The sequence below is a fragment of the Eutrema salsugineum genome, unplaced genomic scaffold (assembly GCF_000478725.1).
Source record: "Eutrema salsugineum unplaced genomic scaffold, Eutsalg1_0 scaffold_8, whole genome shotgun sequence".
Lineage (NCBI taxonomy): Eukaryota > Viridiplantae > Streptophyta > Magnoliopsida > Brassicales > Brassicaceae > Eutrema > Eutrema salsugineum.
The window spans coordinates 7,528,526-7,546,494 of record NW_006256414.1 but is presented as its reverse complement, the minus strand read 5'-3'; positions in this window follow the sequence as shown (position 1 = coordinate 7,546,494).

Genomic DNA, 17,969 nt, shown 5'->3' with positions numbered 1-17,969 from the left:
AACAATGCAGCCCACTTCTGTGCCTGCCGATAAAGGCAAAGGATTGATGGCAGTTGGAGCCATGCAGACCCGTGAAGTGGGATCTTCCTCAAGGGGCCTACGAGAATTGTTACCAGCTAACACGCTGCTTACCGGCACGATAACCCCTAACCCCCATGTGTTACACTCTACTCAAGATGTTTTTACTGCTAACTCGCAGCAGTTAAACTACGGGCCTCCTTCTGTAACCGGGAATCCGCTCATCATGCTTCACACCCCAACTTTAACGGTGGAGCCGAGAGTTGAACCTGTCTTACATGAGAGGGACGCACCACCGTATTTTGATGATCCGGCTGCAGGAGGTAAAGATATCCAATTAATTGATAACATTGTTATAATGCAAACTGCCGTTAGAGTGTAACACATTTCCAAGTTTAATGTTGCTTGGAGATGATTTGGCTAGAGGGATAGTTGACGCACAGTACGAAGGAGATGACATCTATGTCGGAAGAATCTTCAAGAGCAAGGATGACTGCAAGTTGAAACTGGCCATTCATGCAATAAACCGAAGGTTTCATTTCAAGACGGTAAATTCTTGCCCAGAGCACGTGATTGTGGTGTGTGTTGGTCCCTGATGTCCGAGGAGAATATATGCGGTTCAGTTGAAGGATAGTATTGAATTTGAAGTGAGAACGGTTTAACGCAAACCACACTTGCAGGTGGACACACGCGGTGACTTCCATCGTGTTGCATCTACAGAGATCATAGGAAAGATGGTCCGAGAGAGATATGGCTTAAGCGTGAGGGGACCTAGAGCATGTGATCTTTGACGATTGCTACGTCAAGAGTACAGCCTTCACGTGAGCTACTAGAAGGCATGGAGGGTGAGGGAACTTGCTATGGACAATGCTCTTGGAGGGGCGGCAGCACGCTTTGCTCTTGTGCAACCTTATTTTGATAAACTACTCATCAGCAACCCCAACTCCGTAGTTGCTTTGGACACAGAAACTTTTCCAACAGGTTTGGTTTGTTTCAAGTACCTGTTCTACTCGTTAGATGCCTGCGCAAAGGGATATCGCTACATGAGGAAGATGGTGGTGATCGATGCTACACACTTAAGCGGTCATTATGGTGGTTGTATCATGGCCACTAGTGCTCAAGATGGGAATTTTCAAGTCTTTCCACTTCGATGTGGTATCGTCAACAGTGAAAACGATAAGTCATGGGAGAGGTTTCTGAGAAAGCTTACCACCATAGTACCGGACGAACATGATCTGGTCTTTGTATCAGATTGGCATGCATTAATACATACAAGCATACGGAAGGTTAGTGCCTATCTATATGTTAGCAGTTAAACTAGTTTATAAGTAACATCGTTAATATCAGCTAATCATCGTACCGCTTGTCGGGTTTCAGGTATATCCAATGTCGTCCCATGGAGCCTGCATAGTCCACTTGCAAAGGAATGTCGTCACAAACTTCAAATCTTACCACCTCAGCCACCTTACATCTGCTGTTGGGCGCGCTTACCCGCTTTAGCGACTTTGACAATTCATTTGATGAGATAAAGGCTACCGGTGTTAGGTGTGCTGATTATCTCACCCGAATAGGATTTGAACACTGGACCAGGTCTCATTTCGTTGGTGAACGATACAATGTGATGACTAGCAACATTTCGGAATCGTTAAACCAGGTTATGACAATGGTAAGGAAATACCCAATCATTTCTATCTTGGAGACAATAAGAACAACCCTGGTGTCCTGGTTTGCACTCAGGAGAGAGTCTGCAAATATCGAAAACGATGTAGTCAATCCAAAGATCCAAGAAATGCTGATAGAGAGTTTCTACAAGTCGTCTGGTTACTTTGTCATGAAAATCGGCAATTATATTTCTTACATAAGTTATAGTTTAACTTTGTTTTTTATACGACATAAATATCGACTAATCTAGTTACCATGACAGGTAACTGCCTCTACGAAGTCAAAGATGAAATGGATACGGCTTTTGCGGTTAATTTGTGGGAACAGACTTGCGGTTGTCGGGAATTTCAGTTACTGCACATACTTTGCTGCCATGCCATAGCTGCAGCCATTAAAGAAGGCGTTCGTGTAGACACTTTAATTGACATACACTACACTACTGAATATCGCAAGTTAGCATACAGTGGGCTCATAATGCCTGTTCCAGATATGGACCACCTCGCACCCAGAGAAGGAGATGTCGGCGGTGGGAAGCTTGTGCCACCAGCTGTACGTCGCCCACCAGGTAGGCCACGGAAATTGAGGATACGGTCTCGAGGTGAATTTAAGGTAAACAATGTAGTGATTGTTAACTATATGAGATAACTAAGTTAGCTTTGAATTCAGTTACCAACGATGTTTCTTCTGTTCTATTCTAAAGCGTGTTTCCAGAAGGAAGTGCACTAGATGCTGTGGGCGCGGGCACCATCATTCAACCTGCGAAGCCCCTTTACCGGTACATACTTTAATCAATTTTTCTCCAAAATAGCAAAAACCTGTTATAACTCAGTCTTGCTTCTGTCTCCCAGGGTGAGTAAGGATGCTAGTATAGGAAATCGTTTATTTTTGGCGACAGGATGGTGTGTTTTGTTCCCTTAAATTTTCAACTGTTCGACTAAGGGAATGTTAGGAACTATGTAATATGAAGTAAGTAATTTTCCTTTAATCTAGAATCGGCAGAAGGGTTAAGGAAGTATGTCGTCGCATTTTGGTTTGTTTAAAGACGACTTTGTAAGATCTCGGATAACTTGATGTGTAATCTCCCCCACCATCCTAATGAAGAAGTATGTTGTTAAATGTGATAACTGTTATAGTTAAGTCGTACTTGTTAACTTATTTGTTAACCGTTATTGATTGATTTGAAAAACCAAGGCCTAAACCTTTCGACCGAAAAACAAAAACAATTACCTAAACCATTACCACGACAACCCAAAGACTAAATGTGTTCGCATTAACTGAAATAAATAGCAACTAACGAATAGGATACATGCTAATGGTGAGTAATTGGCTGTATTAACTCGGGTTATTCTAGTAAACATCAACTATTTAATAAACATAATATATATGACTTAACTGTTAGCTTCTTATTATTAATTGTCACAGTTAGATTGTATTGCCAACATGACCATATGCAAAATGTGTGTACAGAGTGTTAACAAGATAACCCTCCTGAATAATTAAACATGATAATTATCGAAGGTAACATATAGTTTGTTACATTCCCACAACGTCAAACAAGCTTTGTCGGCAGTTCAACTTATTGTTAACTTAAGTTTAACCGTTATATTTAAGTCGTTCGTGTTAACTTATTGTTGTTAACCGTTTCATATTGATTTTATAAAACCCAAGCTCTAAATGAGTTCGCGCTAACTGAGGTACATAGCAACTAACAAATATGTTACACTCTAATGGGAAAATGCAACTCCTCTTCCAAGACTTGCGAAACGTATATAAAGAGACTATGTTTGAAAAAAGTTAACAATATAACAAGGTTATATAATTGTCATGCTAATTATCGAAAGTAATACATTGTTTGTGACCAGATGCATTGGCTGTAGTAACTATAGTTATTACAGTAAATATAAGCCATTTGATGACCGTTATATATATATGACGTAACTGTTAAATTATTAATGTTAACCGTGTTGTCTCGAATGTATTGCCATACTGAATATATATATATATATATATCACATGTTTACCGAGTGTTACAAGATTACCATCCTAAATAATAAAATATGATAATTATCGAAGTAACATAACACAAGACAATCATTACATTCATCCAACGTTAAACAAGGTCACATAGAAAGATAAGCATTGTCGGTAGTACAAAAAAAATGGCGAAACAACAACAATCATAAAACAAGACAACCCAATGGATGGTGGTGGATAAGTGTTCAAAGGTATTGCTCGATCATAACAGTAGACACTTTCTTCACCTCCAAGTCGATGTGAGTTAGGTCGAATTCGAGACATCCCGGAAGCCCAAAAATCGCATGTGAAAGCATTAAGAAATATGACACAAACCCGGCGTCACCCGTTGATTTGATCTGAGGCACCTCAGAGATCCTTTGTATCTCATATTGAGAAGTCGCCACTTGACTCATCTGCTCGTTAGCACCCACCTCCCTGAACAAATTTGGCAGCATCTCCGCTATTGGACAGAATTCGGATCGAAGACTCACATTACAGTCGATGACTTGAATCTTGCAGGTTATAACCTCCACCACAAGGAAAATCCAGTGCTTAATGTCGAGGTTGAACAGAATGTACAGAACATCAGCCTCTGTGAATAACTGCAGATGGTCGACCTCCCCAACACCTTTAATTTCTTTCCGTTACAGCTTTCGGAAACTTGAATTCAGACCAATTGTCAGAAGTCCTAAACTTCGGGTATAACTTGTTAGTGAAACAAAAAACTTAGCATCTAATACATCGGCTCTGGGTTTCCGGCTATCGTCCCAAAGCAAGTGTCTCCCAATCATGCAGAATCCATAACCTGCGGACCAATAAAAAACCTTTTACAAACGGTTATTTACAGAGCCAAATCAGCTCGTCCTATAAGTACGAACCTTAGCAGGCACTCGTTTCTGTCTCCCTAGAAGGTCGTTTATATCTTTCAATGTTAGCGAAATTCCGTCCCTAACCAACAAGGGCCTACGAATAAATGATATGTTAACGTTTATAATAATTACATGCAGTCTATAACAGTGATTGTATACGTAACTCCGTAAGTTATTATCTAACCTTTTGAAAGTTTTCATAGCTTTTTTCAAATCGATCATCCAGCTGCTTTTCTGCCTCGTCGACAACAGGTTTTTGGCCTATAATTGATCTAACACGTTTGTCGCATAGGAACAGACTGTTATATTTTGTTGATACAGTTCGCAGACGCTTACTCACGCGCCTATGCACATGCCCCTCCTCAATTTGGGACTCTCGAGCTCCAGCTGGTGTACAGGAATTATCATCCTGCTGGCTAGGTGTGGTAGGGTCGACATCCATCTTCCAGACCTGTGACAGGAACATTCATTCATCACTTCAACACATGAAAAAACTAAAGAAGGACATCCTATTCCAAAATGCCGTGAAACTTAACCTCCTCGGAAGTGGCTCCTGTATCAGCATCGTCAACTTGCGAATCTTGAAAAGGTGAGCCTGCAGTGTCCTACGGGTTATTTCATTAAAGAAAGTTAACTATGTTAATGGGTAACAGTATGATACACTAACTCTACGAAACATTTGTTAACTTTCGTCTATATCAACTATAAAGTAGTGCATATTTAGTTTCAGGCATGTGAGAAACCTTTTCCAACGCGTTCTGCCCCCTCCGAGGGGGGGGGGGTTCCACAGAAACCTGTTGGTCATTATGGGTGGGGGGAGAACAGCGGCCGGTATCCTAAGGCAAATTACGCGTTAACATTAATACTAACTAAACTGATATATTACCGGTTATGCAGATAAGTTAGAATCTATCAAAAAAAAAGTCAACATAAAAGCAGAAGATGTGTAGCGTGTACTAGTTTACTGTTGGGAGAGGACAGATAAGTTTTGTATATATACATGTATCGACTAACATATTAGTTAGCGTGTATTTATAAAAGTTAGGTTTACTTTAACTTGTAGAGGACGTAATTCGTCAATTCTCGACTACATCATATTGGAAGTGGGATAAGAAAAGTATCTTTTCCTCTGCGTCTTGCCTCGGCGGAGGTACTTGAACAGGCTCCTTTTCATCGTTCTTGTTGGGCGGTGAACTGCGGCCAACATCCTAAGTGAACATTAGCATATTTGAAAAATGTTAGACACTAATTTGAACAGATAACGGTTATACCTGCAAATAATATTTGTATATAGACATGTATCGACTATCATAATTATTAGCCTGTATCTATGAAAGTTAGGTTTACATCAACCTGAAAAGGACATAATCCGACTAACATATTGATAGCGGGTATAAGGAAAGTACCTTTTCAACCGTGTCTTGCCCCGACGGAGGGACTTGAACAGGCTCGTGTTCATCGTTCTGGGTGGGCGGTGGACTGCAGCCAATATCCTGAAAAGTTAGCATATTCAAAAATGTTAGACGCTACTTTGTACTGATAATGGTTATAACTGCAAAGATAACATATTTGTATATAGACATGTATCGACTAACATATTTGTTAGCGTGTATCTATAATGGTTAGGTTTACTTCAACCTGAAGAGGACATAATCCGTCTTAATCCAAGTTTAAGTTCAACAGTTCTCAACTACGAAAACTACTTCATATTGAGAGCGGGTATAAGAAAAGTACTTTTTCAACCACGTCTTGCCCCGGCAGAAGGACTTGAACAGGCTCGTGTTCGTCGTTCTGTGTGGGAGGTGGACTGCGGCAAAATGTTATCGCTAATTTGATCTGATAACGGTTATACCTTTCAGGTTAACATCTAACAACGTCTGTTATCATATAGGGTAAGATGTGGCCAAGTACAAGATACATATTGATCGTTATGGGTGGGGGGAGAACTGCGGCCGGAATCATAAGGAAAATTAAGCACCTTAACAATAATATGAACTAAACTGATATATAAGAAAAGTACCTTTTCAACCGCGTCTTGCCTTAGCGGAGACTCTTGAACCAGCTCGTGTTCATCGTTCTGTGTGGGAGGTTGACTGCGGCCATTATCCTAAGTGAACATTAGCATCCACGAAATGTTAGTTGCTAATTTTATCTGATAACGATTATACCTCTCAAGTTAACTTCTAACAACCTCGGCTATCATATAGGATAAAATGTAGGCAAGTATAAGATACCTGTTGGTCGTTATGGGTGGGTGGAGAACTGCGGCCGGAATCCTAAAGAAAATTAAGCACGTTAACAATAATACGAACTAAACAGATATATCATCGATTAAACAGATGATATGATCAAGACCAGCTTAGGAACTGAGGAGATCAATGGGAAGCAAGGAGAGCCTGAACCAGAATCGAATGAAGACCAAGAGCAGCTGAAACCCGAGGAAACAAGTATAGACAAAGACAAAGACTTGCATCTTCCGACTGGTCCAATGACGAGATCAAGAGCAATGAAGTTCAAGCAAGCTTTTCACAAGCTGTTATACACCATTCAGGGCAATCTTAAGTGTGCGAATCCAACTACCTTGGTTGTGATACAAGCCACTTAAGAGTTCATCAAGAGAGGTGTTGTGACTTGTGTTCTTTTTCCCTTCGTTTGGTTTTGTCCCAATTAGGTTTTCCAAACAAGGTTTTTAATGAGGCTTGTTCACAACACTTTTACAAAAGACCTCTTGATGGAAACTTAGCCCATTTCATTCACCAGACGCGATCAAGGAAGAGAGGAGCCTATTTTCAAATTCAAACTAGTCTAAGTCTTAGTCATTGAGTCTTTAAGTCATCTTAGCTGTCTTTGTTATTTCCTATGTGTTCCAAGACTCTATATGTATGACTCTTGTCTTTCTTTACAATCTATCAAACCTTTTATTCTAAAACTTTCTCTAAAATCGTTTGATCACCAGCTTGATTAGTGAATTCGGATTCTATCCTTTCATTACAAGCAACCCTGTTGATAGTCTAAGAGATCTTTCATCTCTCTTAGAAGTATCAAGGCGTTTTCACCACGTTAAATCATAATTTACAATCTCATCCCCATTCACTTCATTCTGCAACCTCCAAGTCACCGAATCTTGACTTCACAACCGTTGGAGAGTAGTCCAGGGCTTGATCCTCACCTAGGATCATATCAAGTGGTATCAGAACAAATCTCCAAACCCAGGTTATGTTTTTTCGTGCTTAATAATTTGTGACTTTTCATATTCTATTTTAATCGTGACGATTTGTGTGAAACTAGTCGGATCGTGCTCTCTAGCATCTGATCTCTCTAGTTTATGTTACAAGTCATCCAGAATTTCAAAAAACTTTCAAAAAAAAAAAAACTTAGAGAGAGAGAATTAGGGTTTCTAAAAGTCCGATCCTAGTATCATGTTCTGTATCGAATTTGATCAGTTTTATAACTAGTTGTGTCTTCTCCGAACTCTTTTACTGGCCTTTTGTTTGTCATCTGAACAGGTACAATGGAGGAATCGGCACAAGAAAAAGAAGCTCCTGCAAACCCAAGTGGATCAACCAACAAACTTATGATGGACGCTATGATGACTCAAATGATGTCTCTTATGCGGCGGGAGTGTGAAAGTATGAGATCTGACATGGAGAAGATGGTTTCGGACAAACCAAGAAAGAGCAGTGACCATTCGGCTTCGGAGCAATACTACAGCAACTCCTCTAGAGCTCGCTCATCAAGGAGAAGAGGAAGCGATAGAGAAGAAAGAAAGCCAAGGTCTAGCGATCCTACGGGCAGTCTCAAGCTCACGATTCCTAAATTCAGAGGCACAGCTGATCCTGAAGAATACTTGGAGTGGGAGAAGAAGTGTTTAACTTGTGTTTAACTGCAGTCTTTAACTGCAGAGTTTAAAGACTATGCCCTAAGTTGGTGGGATAACCTAGTTACAACCAGAAGGAGAATCGGAGAAGATCCCATCGAATCATGGAACCAACTGAAAGCAATAATGAGAAGAAGATTTGTGCCAAGTCATAGAGAGCTGCACTTTAAACTCATAAGTTTAACCCAAGGAAGCCTATCTGTCAAAGAATACTATAAGGAGATGGAAACTCTCATGATGAGAGCCGATATTCGTGAAGACAGGGAAGCAGCTATGGCTAGGTTCATGGGGGGGGGGTTAAACAGAGAAATTATAGACTGTTTAGAGGTGCATCACTATGTGGAGCTAGAGGAACTATTGCACAAGGCTATTATGTTCGAGAAACAGCTCAAGAGAAGAAACTATAAACCTAGCTACGGATCCAACAAGCCAAGTTTTCAGAAGGATGAGAAAACGAGTTTCCAAAAGGAGTTTAAGCCATTCTCCAAGTCTAAAAGTGAAGAACAGAGCGTCAAGGGAAAGGAAGTGGTGACTACCTCCAAGAATAGATATATTCAGTGTTACAAGTGCAAGGTGTATGGTCACTATGCGAGTAGCTGTTCCAACAAGAAGATAATGATCATAAAAGAAAATGGAGAAGTCGAAACTGAAGAGGAACAAACTGATGACGAGGGACAAATATGCCTGCTCGAGGAGAACTCTTGGTCACTAGGAGAACTCTGAATGTTCAAACCAAGACCGAAGGAGATGAGCAGAGAGAAAATCTGTTTCACAGCCGATGTATGGTGCAAGGAAAAGTATGCAGTTTAGTAATCGATGGAGGAAGCTGTACTAACGTGGCTAGTGAGTCTAAGGTAGAGAAGCTGGGGTTAAAAGTAATGAAAAGGCCGAAACCTTAAAAGTTACAATGGCTGAATGAGGCAGGAGAAATGGAGGTCAAAAATCAAGTTATGGTGCCAATAGCGATAGGCTAATACCAGGATGAGATTCTGTGTGATGTCATGCCTATGGATGCGGGGCATATCTTACTTGGAAGGCCTTGGCAATCAGATAGAAGGGTTATGCACGACGGCTTCACCAACCGTTATTCATTTGATTACCACGGTAAGAAAACCACCTTGGTCCCTTTAACTCCTCAAGAAGTTCAGCAAGACCAGATCGCTATGAAGAAGAACAAAGTGCAAGCCACCTCTACAAACTCTCTATCTACAAGCCTCATGATCACCAAGCCAAAGGGAAGTAAACTCCCAAACTATTTACTAGTTTTCAAAGAATGCTTTAACCTAAACATGCCTACGTAGGATATTCCTAGCAAGATAAAACTACTTTTGCAGGAATTCAAAGATGTGTTTCCAGAGGAGAATCCACAAGGCTTGCCACCAATTAGCGGTATTGAGCATCAGATTGATTTTATACCAGGAGCTTCACTTCCGAACAAGCCAGCTTATAGGACCAATCCTTTGGAAACCAAAGAACTTCAAAAACAAGTCACTGAGCTCATGGACAAGGGACACATTCGTGAGAGCTTGAGTCCCTGCGCAGTACCTGTTTTACTTGTTCCAAAGAAAGATGGCAGCTGGAGAATGTGTGTAGATTTTACGAGCCATCAATAATATCACGGTGAAGTATCGACACCCTATACCTAGATTAGATGACATGCTTGATGAATTACATGGTTCTAGCATCTTTTCTAAGGTAGATCTTAAGAGTGGATATCACCAGATTAGAATGAAAGAGGGTGATGAATGGAAAACTGCTTTTAAGACTAAGCAGGGCTTATACGAATGGTTAGTCATGCCCTTTGGATTAGCCAATGCACCTAGCACATTTATGAGATTAATGAATCATATTCTTAGAGCTTATATAGGTCATTTTGTTGTGGTATACTTTGACATTTTAATTTACAGCAAAAGCTTAGATGAACATGTGGAGCATCTTAGAAAGGTTTTAGAAGTGCTTAGAAAGGAGACCTTGTATGTGAACTTAAAGAAATGCACTTTTGGAACAGATAACCTTGTCTTTTTAGGTTTTGTTGTGAGTGTAGATGGAATCAAGGTTGATGAGGAAAAGATAAAGGCGATTAGAGATTGGCCGAGTCCAAAATCTGTTAGTGAAGTAAGAAGCTTTCATGGACTCGCGGGGTTCTATCGAAGGTTTGTCAAAGACTTCAGTACTCTAGCAGCTCCCCTTATCAAGAAAAACGTGGGATTCAAATGGGAACAAGATCAAAAAGAAGCATTTCAAACTTTGAAGGATAAGCTTACGCATTCCCCGGTGCTTTCTCCCCCTGACTTTAATAAAACTTTTGAGATAGAATGCGATGCCTCCGGAATTGGTATTGGTGCTGTTCTTATGCAGGAAACAACCCTACGGTTTCTATACTCTTTTGCCTATTCCTTTGCATCCATGGCATGATATTTCTATGGACTTTGTAGTTGGTTTGCCTAGGACCAAGACAGGTAAGGATTCTATCTTTGTGGTTGTAGATAGGTTCTCTAAAATGGCTCATTTTATTCCATGTAATAAGACCGATGATGCCATGAATGTTGCTAACTTGTTCTTTAGAGATATCGTAAGATTGCATGGCATGCCTAGAACTATAGTTTCTGGTAGAGATAATAAGTTCCTTAGTTTCTTTTGGAAAACTCTCTGGTCTAAGTTAGAAACCAAACTGCTTTTCTCTACTACATGTCATCCGCAATCTGACGGTCAAACTGAAGTGGTTAATAGAACTTTGTCTACCTTGTTGCGCGCATTGATTAAAAAGAACCTTAAAACTTGGGAAGAATGTTTACCACATGTAGAATTCGCTTATAATCATGCTAAGCATTCTGCATCTCAGTTTTCTCCATTTGAAATCGTTTATGGGTTCAATCCTGCTTCACCTTTGGATCTAATGCCTTTACCTTTGAGTGAAAGAGTTAGCTTGGATGGAAAGAAAAGGGCAGAGCTAGTGAAAAAAATCCATGAAAAGGCGCGTACCAACATTGAAAATAAGACTAAGTACTACGCCAAATATGCTAACAAGAATAGAAAGGAAATGGTCTTTGAAGAAGGAGACATGGTGTGGATTTACTTAAGGAAAGACAGATTTCCCAATGAAAGAAAGTCTAAGCTCATGCCGCAAATCGATGGACCTTTCAAGATTGTCAAGAAGATCAATAACAATGCCTACCAGCTGGACCTTCAAGGTAAGTATTCTGTGAGTTCGAGCTTCAATGTTTCTGACTTAGTTCCTTTTCTTGCAGAAGATACATATTTGAGGACAAATCCTTTTCAAGTGGGAGAGGATGATATGATCAAGACCAGCTTAGGAACTGAGGAGATCAATGGGAAGCAAGGAGAGCGTGAACCAGAATCGAATGAAGACCAAGAGCAGCTGAAACCCGAGGAAACAAGTATAGACGAAGACAAAGATTTGCATCTTCTGATTGGTCCAATGACGAGATCAAGAGCAATGAAGTTCAAGAAAGCTTTTCACAAGCTGTTATACACCATTCAGGGCAATCTTAAGTGTGCTAATCCAACTACCCTGGTTGTGATACAAGCCACTTAAGAGTTCATCAAGAGAGGTGTTGTGACTTGTGCTCTTTTTCCCTTCGTTTGGTTTTGTCCCAATTGGATTTTCCAAACAAGGTTTTTAATGAGGCTTGTTCACAACACTTTTACAAAAGGCCTCTTGATGAAAACTTAGCCCATTTCATTCACCAGACGCGATCAAGGAAGAGAGGAGCCTATTTTGAAATTCAAACTAGTCTAAGTCTTAGTCATTGAGTCTTTAAGTCGTCTTAGCTGTCTTTGTTATTTCCTATGTGTTCCAAGACTCTATATGTATGACTCTTGTCTTTATTTTCAATCTATCAAACCTTTTATTCTAAAACTTTCTCTAAAATTGTTTTCACCAGCTTGATTAGTAAATTTGGATTCTATCCTTTCATTACAAGCAACCCTAAATCTGTTGATAGTCTAAGAGATCTTTCATCTCTCTTAGAAGTATCAAGGCGTTTTCACCACGTTAAATCATAATTCACAATCTCATCCTCATTCACTTCATTCCGCAACCTCCAAGTCACCGAATCTTGAGTTCACAACCGTTGGAGAGTAGTCCAGGGCTTGATCCTCACCTAGGATCATATCAACAGAGAAGTTAGAATCTATAAAAAAAGGTCACGTAAGCAGAAGATGTGTAGCGTGTACTATTGGATAGGACAGATAAGGTTTGTATATAAACATATTTGTTAGCGTGTATCTATGGAGGTTAACATTTACGTTCACTAGTTCTCAACTAAGAAATTACATCATATTGGTAGCAGGCATACGAAAGTACCTTTCCCACCACGTCTTGCCCCCTCTGAGCGACTTGAACTGGCTCCTGTTCCTCGTTCTGGGAGAGAGGTGAACTGCGGCCAATATCCTAAGTAAACATTAGCATATGCAAAAACGTTAGTCGCTAATTCGCTCTGATAACTGTTAAACCGGCGTAGATAACATCTAACAACCTCTGTTAACATATAACAAAATACATTGGGGACAGATATAACATCTAACAACCTCTGTTATCATATAGCAATACATTGGGGACAGGCAATAAGCCTTCGATATACTAAAATATCTTTGCGTCTAAGTTACCGGTAACCTAAATGTTAACGTGTAATTACCCATTTCAGAACTAGAAAAACAAAACAAAACTTTTCCTCCAAGTTAACACCAGAAGGTGAGTTGTTGTCGTCATTGTGCTGCTCTTGCATTGTATCATCGGCAAAATATTGATCATCTTCTAGGGATCCGTGAGTTCCACCTTGCCCATCTTCTGCCTCCATCATGTTCGCAACATTCACAGGGACGCTAGAGGCCACACCATCAATACCTATGGCTCTTCCTACGCTACTGTCATCAGCGGTAGCTGCCACGTAGAGGGAGACGATCTCTTCAGCCGAAGGCATGGTTTGTTTTGGCTGCAGAGGGATTGCATCAGAAGAGGCTCATGTTGCATGGGGCTTGGGTTTCACCCGAGAACGAGGGACAGTTGTCGGAGAGGACGACCGATTAATACTAGGCGCAGCAGTTTACCTCTGAGACCTCGTCCTGCCGATGCTAACCCTGTCTTAGAAAGACCACATGTGACTTCGCGGTTGATATCAGCATTATCGATGAACCACTGCGTTACACCCTTGAAAATTTCTCGATTGTTATCTGCTAACAACCGTTCGATTTTCCTGTTGTTGTCCTGGATAATCTTTGAAACCAGGTTCTTTATTTTCTCCTCTGAGAGAGCAAGTCCTTTCTCGTTCGGTGGGGCTACAGTAACATTTGCGCGCCGTTTACTGGACATTCTCATCTGACCTCTTCCCTTCTTCGTCCCAACAAGCTTAGCCTTCTGACCACCCCTCCGAGAGCTTGTACGGGCATCTAATGTTTCTGGATCAAGACCAGGGCCAAACATTTCAGATTTGAAATCATAACCTTGGTTGATGAGCGTAATCATATGGTCAACCCGCTCATCAGGTTCGTCTTCACTCCATGACAGGTCCTCTTGCTCATTGCTTAATATGAAATCCGGTCAAATTATTGAATGAATGTCCACCTGCGAGATAAGAGTAATCGGCGTTGTTATCGATTTATGACTCATCCTTAGCAGTACATATTTACGGTATAAAGTTGTAAAGATAACAAATTTGTTGCATCGTAGCTATTACCAGATAACATTAGCCGTAGCTGATACCAAAGTTAATCTCTACAAAACGAAGAATACATACCTTTTCTTCCTCGTCGAGCACTCTCGCTTTGTTGAGCTGCAACTGAACTTTCTGTGACCGACGCCGAGCATCAATGCGTGAAGGACCACTGTCATCCTCACTTGAAGAATCATCATCAGCTTGAATGGATGGAACAGCCTCTAGAACTACCATTTGTAAAGCTGGAAAAAGGCCCCCGACCGTGATGTTGGCAGTCAAAATCTGAGATAAGTTCCTACCCTTAATGGAATTCATCATCACATCGAACGACAACCTCTCCCAAGGGCATTGAAGAAATGCATCGAGATCTTCAACCATTTCAGCATGCTCCATGCTGACCTTTGAGCTACTAAAATGGACAGAAGGTACAAGAAAAGCATGAACTATGGCAAGGCATGCGTAGCGTAGTCTCATCCGGGTATCTAATTGATATTTCTTCTGTAAAATCTCAATTCTCAATTGGCTTTTCTACGGGGACCTCCTTCTCGTCGCTGAACAGAGTCTTGAAGTACTCTGGCACAACATGTTGCCTTTTCTTCTGATTTGCTGGATATTTACTGCAGTTCAGCCCAAATACTATCTTGAACTCACAGATTGAGAAACTAATAGGTTTCTCCGCAAAAACCAACCAAATCTCGTTCTCTTTCTTAACATCTAACAAACGAGTGAGAGTAAACAGACCAAATGCGCCGGACCAAGCAGGTTGGTTGAGAATTTCAAACAATTTCCCAAACTGCGATGACCCCAAAAAATCTCTTTCCAATTGCTTCATACCGGCATCTATATTGGAGATAACCGTCATTTTCTGGTAAATGTTGACCCGATCACCAAGCGGTACTTTTTCAGGGCTGAAGATTCTTTGCGGGATGTCGAAAATTTGGGATCTATCCAAATTTTGGCGGTTTTATATACTTTTTATCATATGTCGAAGCGTTTTGCTCTAAAAATCGCATATCAGATCCATAAAAAGCCAAGAGTTTTTGAAAATTTACCTGGTCTTACATGGAATCCGAAAGCATATCGTCAGCGTTGCTGTTCTTGGTGCTGTCCATTTCTGCGAAATCGTTCTCTTGATTTTTTTTCCAATTTTGAACTTTAATTTTGTCAGTTTTTTTGCTAGCCCCACAACCCCCGAATAAACCCAAATACTACTAAAAAAATAATCTAAACGACAATTATATTTTCTGACATAAATATGGTTCCATTACGATAGAATATTGCATGTAGCATGTTTAGACTTTTGTTTTGGTACACAAATATAGAAATAATATAGTCTACTTTGTTTTTACAGTGGTCTTGGTACAGTGGCGATTCTGACCACCTAAATTAGAGTTATTGATTGATATTCTATCATATAACTCTTTATAATTTATCTATAATTGTTTCTTAATAAATATTTAATAAATTTCTTGCAGATTTGTAAATGCTACGAAGGATAGCTTTCCATTTAATGGAACATATTTTCGATATATTTAAATATAAGCCTTAACTAACTGAATGCTAAATTATAAATACAAGTCCAAACCAAAATGTAAATCTAAACCGAATACCAAAAAATAATAATTATAAATTCAAATGTAAAATTAACTCCAGAATTAGTTATGTTCGATTTACCTCTAAAGTGTGAAACTATATATTGAATATGAAACCAATTAACAGTACTCTTCCTTCGCCACTCTCTTTCTTGTGTTATCTTCCTTCTTCTGTTCTTGCAATATCTTTTGTCAATCTTCCATAGTTTAATTATTTTCTATATAAAATTCAAAAAAGTAAATGAAAATCAACGATGGCAGAAATAACACTTATTTTTATGGGGTTTTTAATAAAAGTAATCTAAAATTTGACTCTGAATAGCAAAAATAACTTAAATAGGTAATAAAAAGACCATATAATCTTGTATGATTAAACAAAAAACGGATGTCCTAATTATCGTTTAATCCAACAAAATCTACTAAAGACAAAAAGAAGTCTATATAAAGACATTTATAAATTATAAAGTCAGAATGTCCTAGTAAATTTCTTAAAAAGTATAAAGTTTAGTATGTAATTAAATCAGAAAATTTAATTTTAAAATACATAAAAAATTATTTTGGTATCAAAATTGCATTTATAAATTAAATTAGATAATTACAACCCAAATGTATATGTCATATTGATAAATTTAAATTTATGTTTTTAAATTAGGAAGAATAAAATCTATTATTTAGGGTTTAACCTTACAGATAATTTTAACCGAAATTGAACCAAAAATAACTTCCCCTAACCTAAACTTACCTAGACCCAGAAAATAATTAACCTAACCCAAAAAAATTACCCTAACTGAAAAAAATTACCCAGACTATATAAAAGAATTTTACAGATCCCGTTAAAAAAGACCGTCAAAAATTTTCTGTGAAAAAAAAAAAATGAAGGCGGTTTCTGTTCTTCAACGCTGCCGTCGATTTACTCCTCACCGCCGCCGATAACCCTTTCCAGACAAGTTTTCTTCCTCCAACTTCACCCTCATGCTTCCCTATTCCTCTGTGTTCATCACTATTCTGTGTTCGTCACCACCAGTTTAGGGTTTTTTTAGCTCATCTGCTTTCTCCGCTTGACTGTAACGTCATTTCCTGCTTCAAAACGGTAAGTAGATATCCTTCCGAAGCTATATACATAGCCGTTCCTCTATATTCTTCTATCTTCCTGTAATTTTGTATGGCGGGTGAGAGTACATATTTTTTTTTTGCAGATCTGTTTGAATTTTGTCGACGCCGGCTTTATCTAATCACGCTGGTAACCACTATTTGCTTTGTAGATTCCATTTGGATTGTTTGCTTTTAGTAGACTTCATATACTGTATTTTTGATGTATTGATTGCTTTGGTTGGCTTTAGAAGACTTCTCGAGGTAGGAGTAGACTTCAATTCAACAAAGTAGACTTCATTGTGAAAAAGTAGACTTCGATTTGCAAATAGTAGACTTCATTCGTTTATAGTTTCAAACCATTTGTTATAATCAATTTTCTGATTAAAGCTCTTTTACCGTTGATGTAGAATACTTTGTTAGATAATGGAGGCCTCTGAATTCCCGCAAAGATTGTACACTAAAGGCAGTGAGCCACTCCCGGACAAAAGCATCAGCTATTATGCTGGTTATTATAGGCTGGTTCCTGTACTACGGTAAGCTCTGCGAGAGGATGAATGGGCAGAGATTTATGAGTCACTGTTGGGTGTCTTCTTAAAGTTCCACAACTTGAATATTGGTTGGGGATCTAGGCTGGTGCACCACATGCTCACCTTTCAGATAGTTTGCAATCAGAGGTACGAGATATGGAGTCTGATTGGTACCACTCCAGTGAGGTTTTCATTGCATGATTTTGAGGAAATCACCGGACTCAACTGCGGGTACGTGAAATGACTTGGCTCTAGCTGATCTTGAGCTTTCCAATGACATACGGGTATTCTGGAAGCGAATGGGGGTCGATGTAGCCTTGGGGCCAAGCACACTTGAAATAATTGAAGCCTGTTCCAACTGCTCATCATGGTCTCGGGATGATAGGCTGTGTTTAAGATATCTTGGGATATACGCTGGTTTCATAGTGGCAACGAAACCAAGCCATTTGAAAAAGACTAATCATGCCAGACTAGTGGTAGATCTCAAAGTTTATAAGGAGTTCCCATGGGGAAGAATTGCTTTTCAGCATCTGATCAAGTCTGTCAAGGAGAAAGATCTCAGCAAATATATTCATATAGAAAGATTTGTGCAAGCTCTTCAAGTATGGGTATACTATGCTCTTCCTGATTTTGCTGCTGAA